This window comes from Neophocaena asiaeorientalis, unplaced genomic scaffold (genome assembly GCF_003031525.2).
Source record: "Neophocaena asiaeorientalis asiaeorientalis breed wild unplaced genomic scaffold, Neophocaena_asiaeorientalis_V1.1 scaffold152, whole genome shotgun sequence".
Taxonomy (NCBI): Eukaryota; Metazoa; Chordata; class Mammalia; order Artiodactyla; family Phocoenidae; genus Neophocaena; species Neophocaena asiaeorientalis.
Window position 1 is genome coordinate 5,069,270 of NW_020185338.1, and position 20,418 is coordinate 5,089,687.

Below are 20,418 nucleotides of genomic sequence, written 5' to 3' on the forward strand. Positions count from 1 at the left end.
ATAGGGTAAAGAGCTCTGAAGAGGTGTGGCCCTGAGTGAAGTGACCGAAAGGTTGAGTGGAGATTTTGAAGCCAAAGAGAACTGATGATTTTACTCTTGGTGCATTAAAGAACAGAGTTGCTCCAAGTATGAACAGGACTACATGCTTCTGAATGACTTGAATGCTTATTAAAAATGTAGATGTCAGTCTGAGAGAAGTGCCTGCTGATTCGCCTTGTTAGGAAGCTCGTAGGAGATTTTTTTAGAAACTGACATGGGAACGTGCCTGTTAGCCATGGTCAGAGTCTGGACAAGCGAAGGGAAAGGGGATAAGATAGATGGTCCCAGGCCCTTTCTTCCCATGCAGAAATTTGGCTGCTCTTCTTCTCCTGTTTACCCAGCTATCTAGTTGTCAGGAATAGTTGCATATGTTTTGACCACACACAAAGGCTCAGGTCTGCTGGGAATGGGTTCCTACCAAAAAGAGAATAGGGAATTTCAAAGTTAGATTTAAGCAAGATATTTTCCCTTTGTTTCCTGAAATTGTACAGGAAAAAAGACCTTATTTAGATGTGCTAAAAGAGATACGCCCCCTACACACACACACACACACACACACACACACACACACACAGAGAAATGGGATGCGTGATGATGGAATTCCCTGTGAATCAGCATCCTAAGGGCAGCCAGGGTTTGATAGTCATTCAGGGACTCATTTCAGTGGCTTTTCTCTGCTTGGGGAGAAAAAAAAATGATATGCTTTGGAGCTCATTACTGGCCCTTTACAAAAGAAGAGTGAAACACAAGGCACAAGTAATCAAATTGAATGTAGCTAAGTTTCTTCTTTGGAACTGAGAAAATTCATATTGCTCAATTTTGATCATCAATCCAGCTATCACTCTGTTCACTTATTTATGCAGCAAGTCAGTATCTTTTGAGTGTTTTCTAGATGTCAAATAACATGCCCTATACTTTGGATGGAAATTGGCATAAAGAACAATACCGGCTCTGGAGGTAGTCATACTCAGTCTGGGAAAGAGACAGGGAAACACCTAAAGTCCATGCAGTGTGAACCAGCAGTCATTCTGGTGCATACAGAGTACTGAAGCCTCCAATGTAAAAGGCCGGCACAGCACACTGGCCAAGTCATGCAAGGGGAATGCTCTGGCTTTGACTCGAAATACGAGTAAATGTTCATTAGGTCTTCCATGCTGTCCGGGGAATAAAAGGAATATTCTCACAGGAATGTAGTTTAGGCAATATCTTTGTGTCATTTGTGCAAGGATTATTTTTTGAGAGTTTGTCATTTTACTATTATTCTACCTTCCCTTTACCAAAACTTACTGGAGAAAAGCAATACTGAGATGAAGCAAAACAAACCAAAAGTTGGCCTCCCTTTACCCAATAACCAGCTGTGGTGTAAATATTAGCCTTGTAGCCACACAGCTAAATTAATCTGGAACTTTGGTAATGAATTTATGAAGCTCCTATCACCTTAAAAGAGGGCTCTGGAAGTGAGATCAAGAAGAAAAGATTAAGTACAAATGGAAAGGACTCCACAACAGGATAAAAGGAATAAAGAAAGTGTACAGTGATTGGCTGAAAAACTTTGTGGATATAGGTCTCCATCACTTACAGGGTAGGAAGTCACACATAGGACTAAGGAGAAAACTAGGACATTAAAAAAAATGACCAAAGTTATGGAAACAGTAGAATAACCAGAAAACATTCTAATGTGCTTTGTGAGTGAAATAGGAGAGGCGATATCAGAGTCCTTGTGCTTTCCCCGAAGAGATGATCAGGGTAGCTAAGCCAGAATGCTGGGGGCTGAGGCCTTGATACCCAGAACTGCCTGCTCATACAAGCTCACTTTTGACTTCTGCTCTGCGAATCTGGTGTTCCAAGGAGGGAAGCCTCCTTAATGATTGCTCTTAAACTCATAGGAATTGAACAGGAAGAACATTTTCTTGGCATTCTCTAATATTTTCTCACTTTCTGGCATATTTTTCCACCAGAAGAACAGAAATTGAAGAGAACAGAGGAAGTCTGACATGCATTTTCATTTCACAGATGCCTACTAATACACGACTTTGGAGAAAAAAGCATCCAGCATGGGAACTACAGGTAGGGGATATATTTCAGCTAAGTTATTTTCCCTGGGAAAGAGGAATCTTTATATCTGGCCCCTAAACTCTGTATATGTGCGTATATGTGTGTGTGCGTGTGTATTTAATTGTAAATGTTCTCCAAAATGCTTCGTTAAATATTTGCTGACTGAAAAACAAATATTTGGTGATAATATGTATTGCAAAAGGGTATTTCAGAGAAGAAATGGATATAACTGCTAAACAAATATATACACAAAGTGTGACAGGTTTTTCTTTTCCTCTCTAGCTATAAAAACTGTGTTAGGCATCCAAACACAGAGCCACTATCTTTCCCTCCTCCCATGAGAAGCTTGAGTGCAAAATAAAACATTTTGCTTCAAGAATGAAGGTACCATGTGCCAAATAGCCCTCTGATAGAGTGGGTTGCAGTTATGAAACTTGATCCCCACAGGCATTAGAATAACAATTTGTAGAAATGCAAAGGATAAATCTTGGGTAGAACCAAGGTGTTCCAGTCTGTGCAGCAACAGCAGCAGAACCCCAGCCCCCGAGCAGTAAATGTTGATGCTCTATGACGGATGCTACCAATTACCTCTGAAAGTACCTGGCATCTTTGGTTGGGATCAGTGGTGCTTTTTATTCTCTCATGTGTTTCAGACCACTTCCTATACAAAGACCACAAGTGGATAATTATGGAAATAGATACGATTTTAGAGCTGGAAGGGATCCTAGAAATAATGGGAGGCTAGGTCTTCACTTTGCAAATGAGTAACTGAAGCCCAGAAAGGAATATTGCTCCATCCAGCATCACAGAGCCTGGTTTTGGCCAAGCCTGGGACAAAAAATATGTGTACTGATACCTGGTCCAGGCCTGTTTCTGTTGAGTATCTTTTCTTCAACCAGCAATGGCTCCTGTTCACCAGAGAAAACAAAACTCCATTCTAGTATATGGCTCTTCAAGATCTGCTGAAACCTGCTTGTTTCTCTAACTTTATTTCCCTGTGTTCTACCTTCTCACTTCCATCACCTCCCTTCACCAAGTACTTATTTATTTATTTTTTGTGGTACGTGGGCCTCTCACTGTTGTGGCCTCTCCCGTTGCGGAGCACAGGCTCCGGACGTGCAGGCCCAGCGGCCATGGCTCACGGGCCCAGCTGCTCCGCGGCATGTGGGATCTTCCCGGACCGGGGCACAAACCCGTGTCCCCTGCAGGCGGACCCTCAACCACTGCGCCACCAGGGAAGTCCTCACCAAGTACTTTTAATTGGAGGTGCTTCCAACTTCCCACAGTCCCCTTAATACACCATGAGTGAGTTGTCCTCACTTGCAACACAGGTGGAATTATTCTCTGTGCAGCTTTTAATACTCAGATGACATCTTGCCTTCTCCCCGAAGCCTTACCTACATCCTACTTCATGGTAAGGTGCTTCCTTCCAGGATTCCCGATAAACTTCTCAAAGCATCTATTCAGTAGTAGCCATTGGAACCATTGAAAAAAAGTCTTAGTCTTTCTTCGTGAAGACCAAGATCTTTTCTTACTGATTTCTGCATTCTCTCCATCTTTCCCTCCCCTAGCATTTGGCACAGACCCTGACACAGGGCAGAGTCTCAGTAAATGTTAAATGAAGGGAAAAAATGAGTAAGCCAACTGACACTAAATTGCCAAAAGGGAGTGTCATTGACTAAAACATTCTTATAACCTATAATGGTCATAACCTATAACCCATAATGGTCATAGAGGATGCTCTTATGTCTCAGGTGACTGATTATACAAAGTTCAGGCTAAGATGACCAAATATATTTGGTATCTTTTTGTGGTTAGTAGCACAGACTTTGGAACTAGACTTTTTTGGTTCAAAGCACAGTTCTGCTACTTAATAGATAGTGTGCGATAAATTCATAGATTACTTGCCTTTTGGGGTCTCAGTTGCCTTTTCTATAAATATGCAATAATAATAGTATCTAACGCTTAGGGATTTTATAGAGATTAAATACATATATACATATACATTGAATATGTATATAAATATTCACTCAACAGACATTTGGCAAATACTACATAAAAATGAGTTTTTCTCCTCCTTTTTCTCTCTCCCTTTTCCTACTTACTATAATAACAGTTATCACTAAGCTTAATAAGTGAGGGCTTTACTGGGATGAGGGAGAAGCCAAAGAAATGCAAGAAAATAAAACCAAATGGCATATATTAATGGTTAGGAGGTATGTTACTGGTTAAGAGTGCAGAATCTGAAAGATATACTATTCATTGGGTGTCAACATTGTGGTAGTTCCTGGACTAACCCCTTCATATACATCACTGAATCCTTGGTAGAATCCTGAAAACAGACATTTCCTTAATTTCACAAATAAAATAGGTTCAGAAAAGAAATTTGCCCAAGGTTGCACAACTGGTAACATTTTAGAACTGAGATTTATTATGTGGTCAATGATTAAGATGTAGTCTCTGGAGCCAAACCCTTGAACTCAAAGCTATGTCCACCACCCATGACTGTCTGAGCAAGGGTGATTTGCTTAATTTTTGGGTCTCTGTTTTCTCATCTGTAAACTGGGTGCAATAATAGCCTATGTATCATAAGTTGTTGGGAGATTATATCAATTATACATGTAAAGTGCTAAGAGCAGAGCCCTGCATATATAGTTGTTCCTGCTCCAGTAGAGCAAGGCCTCTTTGGTCAACCTGCTCTTTTGATAAAGTTACTCAGATTTCCTGAGAGATGCCTTTTTGTATTTCTTCTATTTAAAGGGATGAACAATTTTATGAAACATAAATAATACAAAGAAAAGAAAGAAGAAAAGAAACTGATTCTTGCTCCCTAGACTTAAAGCAATTCTCAAAACCATCCCCTCTCTAAAGGCTGGGATTAGCTAAATGTGTGATTGCATTGATGACAGCCAGATATAACATTAAATGGAAGTGCATGTTTTGGCCTACACAATTACTTGATGCTCAAGGTAAAGTCTTTATGGTTTTAATGAGATAGTACTTATCTTTGATGAATAAGAGAAGGCATCTGGAATGAGCAAGTAAAGGCTATTTGTCCTTATAAGCATGTCCATTTAATTTGCCAGGTAGAGCATATAAGTGCAGAAAGGACAATGGTGGCATCCAGAAAAGAAACGCTTTCATGGGTCTACTAGATGACCAACATTCAACAATGACCAAGGTCTATGTCAAGTGCTTATAATGCACATACAGTAGCAATGGTTGGGAATGACTTTTGCCAGAGGTTGGTTCATCTGGTGCCACAGATCAACAGGGGCAGGAGAGAACGCGGAACACAACGCCAATACGTTCATAAGTGTCTGTAGTCTGCACACAATTCAGCCAAAGCGGAGGGAGGGCTTCCAGAACAAATCATTTCCATCCCTACCACCCATGTCACTGAACTTGTCCCATTAAACATGCAGAGCTCTAAAACACTCTGTAAAGATGACGTAATTGCTTTTAATTAGTGCTTGTTAAAAGCTTCTGCTTGGAATAACTTGAGCAATGCCATAAATAACTATAGTATTGGATTATAACCTAAAGAATTAAGTAACTACAAATTCATATTGATATAAATTAATAACTGAATAAATAAATGAAGGAAAAGCAACAAATCTTCCTTATTGGAAAATTTCAATGAATAACTATGGAAAGGTTAAAGACGTTAGAAAATCACTATTAGAATGCCACAGTAGTAATTTCCAAAGACAAGAACCACCAATGGATGCTGAAATGAGTACGAAAATTTAAGCAGAAAAAAGAATATTTGCATGTTCTCAAAGTATCTTATCCAAAATTTAGTAATTATAAAGAAAAATAAAAGTTTACAGTGGAGAATCCCAGCACACATCATTTTAACAAAGTAATCAAAGTTAAGATCATTGCTAGTATATATCAGCACTGTTAACTCCTTGCTGTCATGCACTGAAAAAGGGCATAGCACTTCTGCAGTATCCTTTTCAATAATGCATAATCTCAATCAAATTATGAGAAAACATCAGACAAACCCAAATCCAGGAACATTTCACAAAAGTGTCAAGGTCATGAAAGACAAGGAAAGACCAAAGATTGGGCACAGATTACAGGGGATGTGACAACTCAATACAATGTTGGATTGGATCCTGGAACAAAAAGACATAAGGAAAAATTGGTAGAATTCTATGAGTTCTGTACTTTAATTAATAATATTGTCCCAAGTTAATTTCTTAGCTTTGATTAAAGTTCTATGGTTATGTAAGATGCTAACATAAGAGGAGCTGAGTGTAGACTATATGAAGTTCTCTATACTACTTTGAAAACTCTCCTGTAGGTCTAAGTTGATCTCAAAAATTAACTGTTAAAATAATAGGTTTCAGAAAGGGACCATTTTCCATTTGCTATGTAATGTGCTTTCTTCCCTGGTGCTGGGCTGAATATCAGAGAGCTATTAGTCTTACTATGGTGCAGCTTCTATTGGAAGGATAATGTCTTGCCTTTCAAATTCATAGTCAATGAAGCAAAGGAGCCATACTGAAACCAAAAACTTAGTGAATCATGTTTTCTGCTCTCTTACCCTAGCAAAGAAAGCTTTCTATACAGGGCAAAGTGTGTTTTAGCTGGTTTTGTATGAAAGAAGTCATTGAAACAAATATTGGAGCCATGCATAAAAGGAAGTGGGGTAGAGAACAGCATAATATTTGAAATACGGCTCAAATTAGGCAATAATAGAGAAAAGATTTAATGGGTCCCTGAGAGTCTGTGTGAGAGTGTGATTTGGTGTTTCCCAGAGAACATTCAACTCAGTATTAATCTTGTAAGATGTCTGGAAAGAAGGGTTCCGTTACAAATAACTTTGGGAAACCCCAAAGTATTCCACTTCTTTGATGGTCAGAAGGCATATTTGTAATTGCAAGCTACTGGAAATCTTACAATTAAGAAAATAGAGAGAAACAAAACTATTTAATTTGCTTATAGTACTAAATCCTAGACATGTGGAAGAAGAAATTTTCCCTATACTACCTGTTAACATTAGGAAGGACTAGTTCCTCACAGCTTTGAGAATGCCCTTCTATCACATAATTCCCTCCAACAGGTCCACGCAGTAAAGAAAGCAAAACTGGAAATGAGAGAGACAATGGTGAGGAGTATGGCCCTTTCTCTCTTCCTATTCTTCTGAATGAAAGAAAAGAAAAAAAAAATACAGATTTTAATATCCTGTGGAAAAGGAAGCTGGAGATTAAATATGGAGGGAGAAGGCAGGTGGCAAAATGAAACTTCATGGTCAGGGAGCATTAGTATATTATTGAAAAATCGAATTTTTTACCTTTTTTCTCCTCTTTTTGCAGTAAGTAGTAAGGACTGTAATCCCCTTAGCATTCTGGAGTCACAAGTTAGGACAGGAATAATGCAATTTAGTAAACGGAAACTATGTATATATAGGAATATTTTATTACACTAACGAACTTGAAATTAATAACCATTCTCCCAATATTCTGGGTTAAATTGTACCCACTTTCAGTGTTCTAAACACTGCCATTATTGCTATTTTATTTTACTTTATCCCTCCTTGTTCAAAATCACACATAAAATATACACACTTAATATATATGGTACACAGAGAGCAAACTGAACATGAACTGCTATTTCATGTACCTGCATGAGCACATTGCTCAAGGTAAAGAGCAGGGTATTTTGTCTCAAATAAAATCAGTGTGCATCTAAGCTGACTATGGGGAACATTTATTTCCTTTATTTATAATCATTTTCAAGTGGTAGAAAGATGACTATTTATGATCCTAATGAAAATCTCCTAGTTTTCAGGCATTTTGAAGTTATTTTAAGCTTTTCTTAAATTTCACCTGTTTGGAAAAAGAGGAAGTAAATAAAAGTTATTAATAATGTGCATTACATTGTCATGGCAACAAATTTTTCCAGGTACTCTACTCTTATGTAACCATTAACCCCTAGTCTCTATTATTCAAGAGAAATCATTTTCGGAAGGAAAGAAAATTCCTGTCATCAAAAAGGGCAAGATCCTCTATGTAAATTCAAATTATTTGTCCAAGATGAAGATAGCTTGCCAGTCCTAAAATGATTACAATGTGCATTTTTCATATTTTTCTTCTTGGTTGTTTTTTACTCTTATGGGATATGTATCACTGAAATAAAAAATCACCATCCTGGCTGAAGGATTAGCTTGAGATTTGTGACAAAGACAGTTATACATCAAAATTTGTGCTCCTATTTTGGCTGGAAAGTGGCCATGTTATCAGAACGTTTCCCAGACTGACTTGCATTGAGGTGGGGCCAAGTGTTTAATTCTTATGTGTGGAATATGAGAGAGGGTGATATGTTTCATTTTTCGTGCTGATGTATCTAATGAGCTAGATATGTTTTCTCCCTATTGCTTGTCCTTCCTCTGGGGGATGCAAAGAATATTGAGGCCCCAGTCAACTGAGAAGAAGGCGCAGAATGGAAAGAACTTGCATCCTCAAAGTATCACTTGGAGGACATCTCCCCATGACCAAGGATACCTGCACAGGTGTATTAGAGAAATAAACTTCTATTGAGGTAAGCCATGGAAATTTTGATGCAAATTTTTTAATACCAGATTGTAACCCTATTATATGATGTCTTACTAGTTAATTGGGTCAAGACTTCATTAAATGCACTAGGAAATATTAGTCATGGTTGAATACATGTATCTATTACAATAAACAAGTTTTATTTTACATGGTAGATAACCCAAACCAATGGATGACTATTGTTCTTCTCTGCCATTTTTACGCTGTGGGCCTGTAATTCTCATGCGGTTTTAGATCCAGTGATTTTAGGCTTGGTACCAAATTCATTAAAGTTTTGGTCCCTAAGCAAGCCTCACAAATTTTACTTATAATACACTAATCATTGTTAAGAGGACAAAAACACTAGTGGCTAAAATTTCTTATAAAGAGAAATAACTTAGAAAATGAGCGATTTTCTAATGAAATTTCTTGGTCCCCAAAGCAAGAATTTATATTCGTTTTATGAAATTCAGTCCATTTTCTAGTCTTTATGTATCCTGATCGCTTTGTAACTGATATCTATCCTATTGGTCAGCTCACCTTATTTAGATTCTTCCTGAGTCATTGAATAAAATATTGAATAGGCCAGTAAAGGGATGAGGAATGAATTTTATGGTGTGACATTGGAGAATTTCCACAAACTTGACCCTGATTGGTTGTTCAAACCATCACTTCCACACATTGCTATACTATTGGGCAGCCCCATCTACCTCCATCTGGAATTTTACCTGTGCTCCACCATCCTCAGGGTCCTTACATGAATATTCTAGATGATTCACGGATCTTTATCTCTTTTCAGCTCCCACAAATGACATTCACCATCTAATTCATCATTAAACATAATTTCTCCAGTATTCAGCCATTTTTTGTGTGTGTTGCAAAGTTGTGTAACATATCCCATGCTCCTTTGAGACCATTCTTAAACTCCTGGGTCAATAGCACAGTACTGGCAGTGTAACAAGGACAAAATGTAATTTCTAACGGCTATTCTAGCCTCTGGTAAGAAATATTTTTGCCATATTTGCTGTTTTTGGAGCTTGCTTTGCATACTCAATATTGTATGATTTAGTTTGTTGGGGCTGCCACAACAGACTATCACAGACTGGGTGGCTTCACCAACAGAAATTTATTTTCTCACAGTTCTGGAGGCTAGAAGTCTAAACCTGCCAGCAGGTTTGGTTTCTTCTGAGGCCTCTTTCCTTGGCTTGAAGATGGCCACCTTCTGGCAGTGTCCTCACATGATCTTTCCTCTGGGTGAGTTGATCTCTGTATCTCTTTGTGTGTCCTGATCTCATTTTCTTATAGGGACACTAGTCAGATTAGATTAGGGCCCATCCTAAGGGCCTCATTTTAATTTAATCACACTTTAGAGGCCCTTCCTCTGAATTCAATCACATTTTGAGGTCCTGGGGGTTAGGGATTCAGCATATGAATTTGGGGGACACAAATACAAATATCTTAAGGATTAGGGTTTTCAATGAACACTGAAATCAGTGTTCCCCATAGGTAGTGTTCAAATCATCTGTATCAGAATCATGTCTTAATATGTAAATTCCTATCTCTTCATTCTAGAAGCTATGAGCAAAAATCACTCAGGATATGTCTTGGGAAACTTTATTTTAAATAAACATCAATGTTGATTCTTATGTACATTATTTAGAGTTGGAAAACAACTCGTATAAAACATGTGATTTTTCTTTATAGTCTGAGTGAAGGATGGGGACAGGGTAGAGACTTATTTGTCCTTTGTCTACTGAGTTATTTACACTCATGTCTAAATATGGGTAGGATGAGCACATACTGTCACTCAAGCTCAATCCTCTCTCCATTTAAACTGATAACTTCTTGGGGAGGCCACTGCCTATGTGTTGCTGCTGTGGTAACCCAGAGAGGCCCACAAGCTGGGCTCTGAGGAAAGCTAAGTTCCCAGTGGAACTTAGCTTCCCAGTGGAACTTAGTTCCCAGTGGAACTTAGCTGTGCTGGGTGGGATCCAGAGACTACCTGCCTGACCTGTTAACAAATCAGATCACGTCTTTGCAGAACTCCACCCCAGAGGTTATGAGAAAGCTTTCTGGCAAGTAGTGTTATCAGCATGCAAGGGAAAGAAGAGTGATTAGAGGGAAATCAAAATATCTCTTCTTCCCCAATCCCCACCAATCATTCAATAACAAGCAATGTTATCTAATTCTTGATTTCCAGGACTTAAGGAAAATGATACCTGATTGTTTGGAAGACTGGTTGAGTTCAAGATGTCTTTAGGTTTGTCCTCATTTTGTTCTTTTCTCAAGGACCTAGGGATCAGGATAAAAGGAGTATTAAAGAAGGAATGAATCTTTTTATCCTCACCTACAGGATGTCTGCTAAATAGTTGAATTTGGTGCCATTAGTTAAAAAAAAATACCTGGGTTCAAGTCCAGACTCGCCACTTCCCATCGTGATGACTTTGGGGTTGCTGCTCATGTTTTCTGAGGAGCAGTGTGAACTCTCTCTTTGGTGATAGTGGTGGTAGAGGGGTTTGCAGTGGCTGATGGCTGACTTAAATGTTTCTTTTCTTTTTCTTTATTAAGACTTAATTTTTAAAAGAAGTCTTAAATTCATATCAAAATTGAAAGAGAAGTACAAAGATTTGCCATATGCTCAATGCTCCCACACATGCATACCCTTGTCCCTATCAGTAGTCCCCACCAGAGTGGTACATTTATTACAATTGATGAACCTACAATGACACATTATTATCACTCAAACATTCCCTTAGGAATGTAAGGGGGAAACACTTATCTGCCCCATGGACATTGACCTCCATCCCCCCTCGCCACCCCACACACCCTTTAGCTGCCAAGGTATAAGAGAGGAAGCCCCAGGGCATCAAGTAAAAGCTACTTCATTGATCTCAGGCAGAGGTTATACCTGCCAGAAGAGAAGCCATTGGAAGCTTAGGAGAAATTGGTTCCTACAGCCATGATTCGAGTAAAGGTATAACAAGATTATTTAGAATTGGTGCAGGAGAGGGATTTGATACACAGCAAAGATTCCTTGTATGATTATACTTATATGTTTACCCCTCTTTTGTACCAAGCTCCCCATTAACTATAGTGTATATGGACATGACATAATAGAAGTCTTTTCTTAGAAAAAAAATTCTTGATCTCAATGAGCAAGTTAGGGAAAACATATATTTGAAGCAAATCAGGGAATACTAAAGACAATTTCAGTGCCAGAAATCCTGACTTAGGCTAAAGGAGTCAAAGAAGACTCTTGGAAAGGGGGTAGGTAGCTTGCTCTGGAAGGTGAGTGGCTCTCATCACTGCACTGATTTCCAGTATTAATTTGGTAGCAATAATACTGATTGATCTCTACGTGTTTATAGACATTTATAGTTTACACATTTCTTTCACATACATGAACACATTTTAAAGAACATTTTAAAAAACATTAGCTCCAGGCTTCCCTGGTGGCGCAGTGGTTGAGAGTTCACCTGCCGATGCAGGGGACACGGGTTTGTGCCCCGGTCTGGGAGGATCCCACATGCCGCGGAGCGGCTGGGCCCGTGAGCCATGGCCGCTGAGCCTGCGCATCCGGAGCCTGTGCTCCGCAACGGGAGAGGCCACAACAGTGAGAGGCCCGTGTACTGCAAAAAAAAAAAAAAAAATTAATTAATTAAAAAATAACCATTTTTACTATGATCCCATAGGTGTAAGGCAAGCTCTAAATGCCTGGGGAAAAAAACTTAAAAAAGATGTGTATAGACAAAAATAAGGAGGATCAGGCAGATACAGCCTCTTAATTGGCAAGGATTGATACACTTTCTACTTTGCTGGAGATGGTTGGAGAGAATCCATTTCTAATCCTTAACATGAGTAATGTAGGTGTTCTAGATTTTAATTCACAGTGGCAGTTTTCAGCTTCTCAGTCTTTTCAACCATTTATTGTTTCTAATAACCATTTATTGTTTCTAATAGGCTCAAAACATTGTAAGTCTGACCGTAAGGGCACAAAGCCACTATTGTTAAGTCATAGTCGACAATCTAGCTAAGGAGATAAGCCTTGAACAATGCATTTCTAACCCAAGGCAGTTAAGACAGTACTAGGAGAGACTTTCAGACATGTGTTAACAGCAGGGATGAAATAGAATGATTAGCAATTGATTTCTGTCTTTCCTCTGGGATGTATTTGGAAGCCACCTGTGGTGACAACTGCTGCTGGTCCCCTTGGCATCCCCTTGGCAAGCCTCTAGCAGAGCCTGTAGCACTGCCCTGTCCAAGTCTTCCATTTTGCACATTTCAAGAAATTCTATCTGGGCCGTGGCTTTTCCTCTGGGCACCACCCCTGGGGCACTCTGCACAGGGTCCCACAATGGCTTTTAAATCCAGAGGTAGAAGATTGAGGAAGGAAGAATATTTTGCAAGTACCTGTATAGATCAGAGATCTTGTCAAAATCTGGATTGGGTATTTAAGGCCAAATAAAAATCTGGGAATAAATACATGTACATATTTCAAAGGACTGTTTTGAATATTCTTCCCTTACTTAGTAGTTGTAAATACTAAGCATGATTCAGAGTTTTAGGAAAAAAGATGGTATATAAAGATAAAGAAGATAATTTAATTACTGGCTAGAAAACATAGGATTTCAAATGGTAAATGATATATGATTTCCAAATTTATTTCAAGTGACCAACATAAATTTACCTTAATATTTAAATTTTATTCTTGCTTTATAAAAACTTGCTGATAGTCAACTAAACAGAAAACATATACATTTTAAAGAATTGCCTATCCTAATATTACTTTAAACTTGTAATTTTGACTCTTTCACTTTTGACTCACATGTCTTCAAACCAAGTATTACGTAAGGAGAAATTAAGCAAAGTGATATTGACCAGACCTTCTCCTAAAATTCCCAGGATTCTTAATTGTCAGGAAACACCTGAGTCCTGTATAAACAGTGTGGGTGAGTCTAGTCCTCAAGGTTCATTTTGCCCGGGAATTTACTGCCAGCCTATAGATGGCAGCAAACTTACATATCATTGCTCAATTTCTCCTTCCAGTTATTCTTTCCTGCTAGTTTTTTCAACATGAAAACAAGTTATATGTTATTATTAAACCATACAACGAAGAGAAAGTCATAGCTTTACTGGGACATAATTTCAGAGACCACTGGAAAATTAAGGGAAAGCAAAAGGTAAAAGAAAAATGCTTGGGATTAAGATTGGCAAAAGACAAAAAAGTTGATGTTTTCATAGTCACAACTTGTTTCTTGTATGAGTGTTACTGAGTGGGAACTTGGGTACAGCTTTTTTATTAGACAATTTGGCACGATATGTTCTTTAGCATTGCCTAAGTTGAAAGATTTTGCCCTATTGTATAGTTTGGGTTTTTTTTGGGGTTTCAGCAAAGCATTTAAAAAAAATTAATTAATTAATTTATTTATTTTTGGCTGTGTTGGGTCTTCATTTCTGTGCGAGGGCTTTCTCTAGTTGTGGCTAGCAGGGGCCACTCTTCATCGTGGTGCTCAGGCCTTTCACTGTCACAACCTCTTGTTGCGGGGCACAGGCTCCAGACGCACAGGCTCAGTAGTTGTGGCTCACAGGCCTAGTTGCTCCGTGGCATGTGGGATCTCCCCAGACCAGGGCTTGAACCCGTGTCCCTGAATTGGCAGGCAGATTCTCAACCACTGTGCCACCAGGGAAGCCCCTATTGTATAGTTTAATGATGTGTCATACTGCCAATAAAGACTTTCTCTTGAAGTAAGTGAGCTAGAATTGAGATATTTATGATACATACATCTAATACATACATACATTGTATGATACAATACATCTAAAAGAATAGGTAGCAATGACCAGTTAGCCATAATGTTAAGTTTCAGTGTGTAAGAATCATCCACTGAATGTTCTATTGCCATGGTCTTATTATCTATTGCCCCGTCTGAAGAATCATTACTGTTAAGCAGAGATTTAATTCAATTTATTGATGGCAAGCCCATTAAACCTTTGATATCAGTTGTGTTACGTGCATCAGATTTCTTATCTAAAAATGGATTTTTTATGGGGAATAATAGAGGATAATGAAGACAGAAGCAATCAATGAAACTAAGATCTAGTGATATTAGCACATCAATATTTGCATTTTAGTTCCCAAGGAACTGCACAGAGGACATCTGCCCTATTAGCAAGACTTCATGAGCCGTAAGAGATTTTGTCTTGCATTATTCCTTGTTTAACAAAATGTCATAGGAGCTAGGCCCATTTACCTTTTTAAGCCACCTGTCTCCTGGAAGAAACAGGTGTGTTGTGCAGGTGATGTTCTCAGTATAAATAAGCACTGGCAAAGAAAGGCCATGAGAGAAATACATTTACAGCAGAGAAGCTAAAATACTGACAGCTTGGCCATTAATGACTAAGTATTGGGTATGCAACACCTTTTTCTTTCAGTGCCTGTTGCGGTTAAAAATTTGAGCTCTAAATGTGATAGTAGACTAGTCAGATATCAACCTGCTAAACTGGTATTTTTGAATGATTATCTATTAGATGATAATCATCATACTTTGATTATATCCAAATGCAGGTCTGTCATACTTTTATTTATGAGACTTTTTCAAGTAAACTTTAAATTGACTAAACCCACTCCCCCATGTTTTATTCAATGCTAGAATATCAGGGATATCACAGATGTGCCATATTTTTTTTAGTAACATAAAAAGTACATCATTTAACATTTACAAATGTTTCTGTGTTTTAAAAAGCCTCTGGTACACTACATTTACTGGATACATGTTGACTACTATTATTATAATAATTTTTGAACTTACATAAATCTGATGAATGCTATCAATTAGAAAAGAATCATTGCTAAAGCACTGCTAAGCACTTTGAAAATTGCAGCAACTTAATAAATTCTCTTGGAATATTTACTGATTGAAATAAGGAAATTTTGGAAAGGGAATGGAGTTTACTTACAGAGCATCTCCTGTGAATCAGGATACATGCAAATTTCTTCACATATTGCTACAAAATCGGAGATACAACATTATAAAATAGGATTAATAATGTATTTTACAGATGAAGTCACTGGGAGTTAAATTTACTTTCATGAAGCCACACAGATGAAAAGTAAAACATCAAGTTTTCAATCCTCAGATCTGTCTTGATGGTGCACTGCACTGTCTTAGACAGAAGTTGCCAAATCATAAGCCTCCAGAGACTGAGAAAGTGACACATTAGAGATTAGACAAGATGGAAGAAAGTGCCTGTACTCCAAAGTTAGGTAAATAATTAGGGAGTGGTGGAACCTCAGGTGAACTGGAGAGGGCAAGTTCCGTATAAACATTGTACCTACCACTCTGCTTCAGAAATGTTTTAGTGGAGTTGTTAGATCATCCCATTTCTCAAAAGAAGCCAGAAATTCAGGTTTGTTTGTTTGTTTTTCTGTGAAACCTCCTAGTTTTTAAACTTTGGCAACTAATTTGAATGTGGGCAAAAAAATAAAAATAATGGAAAGCATATCTAATGGTCACAGAGCCACTGCTTTTCAACTTCTGCCTTAGAGGGAGCTCTTGACCTACTTCCATTTCCAAAATAAAACGTATGCTAGCATGAAAAAAGAACAGGGATATATTTGGCCCACTTGACTAAGAATGAATTTTTAAGGAAGAAGAAGTAAAATAAGTTTGTATTGTGATAAAAAATAACTCTCCTTGAGCCCACTTCCTTTGACTTCTTACTTCATTCCTTGAGTTATTTTTCTTATCTATTTATAGCTCTGAAAGAGTGATAAGAATCATGACCTATCTAGGTCTGGATTTAGACATTGCATTGGTCAATGAATGATGAACAGATTCTTGAGGCTTATACATGTTTCATGCAGTATGGAAAGAACTTGGGCTAGAAGATTAGAACTCATTTTTTCTTTTAACCAGGAAGTCACTTTTCTTGTATGAGCTCTGTTTTCTCTTATATAAAATGAAAACTTGGATTTCATCATAACTGGATAAAATGACCAATGAAATTGGTGAAGAACTGCAGTGCTTCATTTTTATCACCAGTTGAGTTCATTTACTTTTCTACCTTTGAAGAAAGGGTCAGTGTTTAGGTCACGGTGATTAAAGACATGATTGTTTCTGTTGATTCCCTGACTGATTCAGTCAATACTGAAGATCCACTAAACAATTTCAATCAACCTTTGAGGATCATGGCTAGAATAAATGGTGAAGGGTCACCCACAAAGGATATCTTGCTTAATTCAAATTTGATTTCCTACAATATATATTTAGTCTAATGATTATATCTAGGATGATCATTCACTACCACTTTACAAGTTTTTTTAGTACTGTCTTCAAGGGATTCTCTATTTGAAAGATCGTGTCAACCAAACAAATGTGTATAAGAAAAATATAAGTAACCCTCTAATTTTTCATTAATCAAAGACAAATATAACTGAGCATGCAATAAAAGCAGTAATTTTCAAATGATATTAAATTGTCTTGTTTAATTAGATGCTTGATATTTAGCTATCCTGTGCTTTTTTGTTTTTTCATTTTAATTAGCAAGCACGTTCTTTCCTTAGATAATAACTGGAAGATTCCTGTTGCTATCATAATTAACATCTAGGCATCCAGAGTTCATAGAACGGGAATAACTTCTTTGATCCATGGTTTAGACTTTAAATTCTGTATATAATTCTTTTATCTTCAGAAACATTTCTGGACACGATTAGAAAGTTTCATCCTTTCAGGAGACTTTTGTAAGTGATTTGATGCTATGTATTCATGATTATTTTTTCCCACTATTTAATGGGGACACTGAAAGCGTACATATCCAATAACGCTTATATCTTGGCAGAGGGGTGTTCAGGATTAGCTCTAGACAGTAGAAAGTGGGCAAAATGGTTATATACCCCTTCCCGTCCTGGCCCCAAACTCCCCATGAGATTTTTAGGCTTAATCTCTCTTTTCACTTTCTGGCTAGCCAAATGCAGAGAATCCATTACAGGCTTCTGTGGTTCCAAGGGCCACCAATGTCATTTAGGAAAAAAGACCTCTCTTCCTCCAAATCTATAGGCTGCTTTGGGTTGTGTCAGGTGTGTGCCATACAATTATGTTGTGTTAAGTTCCTGAGCTTTCAGGATTTCCTGTATCAACACCTGGTGTTATTCATCCTGATTAATAAAGTTTCTGTCATCTTTCCACTTATTCTGCCCTTTCTCACAGGCTGGAAAGGGGATCCTTTTGTTATTTTTCAAATCAACCTTTGACTGGTTAATAGTCACATGATAACATTTCTGATGCTCAGAGTCTGAGTTTGGAAAGGAGGGATATGTGTATTTTCCCCATTTTCCAGATAAGGTCTCTGAGACATAAAGATGAAATGGCTTTGGCCAAAGTCATAAAGTTAATAATTGATCAAGCCAATCTTGCCTTCTTCTCATAAGATAATTCTATTAATTGTGGAAGCTAAAGTCTTATATCCCAGATCCTTAAGGCTGGATGTGATCAACTAACCAATGCCAGTGGAAGAGGGTCAACATCTTCCTACCATCTAATGGAAGAACAACTCTGTATTTAACCTTCTAAACATATTGCCCATTTGGTACCCCCTTTGTTGTTTAATGAGAAGAATTTTATAGGACAGCATATCCATCATAACAACTGACAAAGTGATAGTGGCAAATACAAGCTCAGCAGAAGAGGTGTCTTTTGTCATATCGTTACATACATGTTTTAATTTTATGTAAGGCCACTCTGACCCATACTAATATTTTTAATCTATTTTCAGATAGTCTCAAATGTTGTTTTGAAAAAGCAAACATTTTTCCCACATAGGATAAGGATATAAAACTGAAAAATCAGTGCCAAACATTGGCTATATGAAGAATACCTTATTTTCATGACAAGTGAACCCATTTCTTTGCATATTTATAAGGTTCATTCTTCAACAATTCCATCTGAATCTGTGTTAGTAAAGACTTCAAATAAAGGATACACTGCCTCTCTATCTGGCACCTAGTATATAATGCATGATGAAAATTGTTTTCTGAGTGAATGAATGGATGAATAAATGAATGAAATAATGTTTCCCAGCCTGGAAACCCTCATTATAAACCAGCAGAGAGAGTGAAGTGAATTTTTTGCTTTCAATGTTTTTAGAAATGACAGAAACTGAACATTTTTCTATAATATTGTTACTCTAGGTTAAGTAAATCACCATGTTTCTTTCCTTTTACCTAGAATTGGATCAGATCAATGTGCCATGTTGGATGTCTCATGTTGTGAAGAAACTTTGATTGATATTATATGCCTGATTAAAAAGTAAGAAATGGATTAGCTGTTACATAATCAGTGTTGTTGAATAGACAAGATTTTTCCAGAAGTGACTGATGAAACTGTATTATTATTGGTGGTTGAATATGTTGTATTCAACATTAAAACAATAGACAATCAAAGAAAATAAGAAATACTGCCTCATTTAACAGATATCTGATAATTGCTAAGAAAAAAAAAAAAAATTACCGAGTCTGTATGTCCTAATTAGTACTTCATTAAAAAAGCATGAAAGCAAGTAAATTTATGGTTAATCCAGTAGAACATATACGTAGTTTGATTCAGTACAGGACTTGATTCTAAATCATTATTAGTGTTGCCAGGCATTATTCTGTTCCAGTTTCTAGGATCTTTCCACTATTGTTAAATTTAAAAGGTAATCCTGTAAAACAATAAGAGATTTTCTCCACTAAAGGGGAAATAAGAAGTCACACTTCCAATCAGCCCCTAATTCAACCTGAATTAAGCATGTCAACTGTTGTATCTTAGAGTTGGTAGACTTTATTTTTTTTCTGGATTCTGCATCCCTTTGGAATCTGTAAAGCTTGGTATAAACTTGGAAATCTCACCAAAACAGAATCTCATGAAATTTTCAAGGCTCTATGACTTGATCAGTTTGAAAATATGCTGGCACAGCCAGCATCAGCTCCAGCCAAGTCATGGATGTGCAGCGGGGCCCAGCAGTACAGAATGCAAAGCAACTTTAGAAAGTAAGTTCAAAGTGTTTTCAAAACTTCCCAGGAGTGCTGCCATAATTTCTGGGCAGTGTTTCAGGTATGAAAGTTCTTATTTCAAATGAATCTGTCCTGTAATTCCTGCACGGCAATTCTAAATGGAAGGAAGCTAAGCTCCCTTTTTCTCAAGGTCATTCAAGCGTATTCTTCTCTCCAACATAAATATTACCCTTCTGTTCTCATTCACTAGGAAATAAGGCATCAGAAATTAGATTTTACTTGTCTCTTTATGAAGGAATGAAGGAAATAATGAAGGAAATCAACAATTTTTAGGGCCCTCATTTTGTCATATTCTATATGAGATACTTTATGAATGTTATCCCCTCTAATCTTCATGAAAACCTTTTAATGTAAATATTGTTATTCTGATGTCACTGAAGAGGACCAGAGAGATTGAATAATTTACCAAAGGTCTACACATCAACGAGTGTTAGAGCTGGCATTCAAACCTAACTCTGACATGAAATCCCAAACCTTCTCTGTATACCAAGAATTTGCTTTGGAAATCGCTTTAGAATTTTGAAATGAAATATATTTTTGAAAGACCTTCCTATCTTTTAGTTTATTTCTAAAACATGCATGCAATTCCATTCCATTATGAGAGATTACAAGGGCCCAAAATCCACTTCCACACAGTTCACCAAACTCAAGGTGCTGCATGTTAATAATCAAAAGTTGAATGACGGTCTAAGCCTTGCAATTTCTAAATGATTTTATGGGTCTTATCAG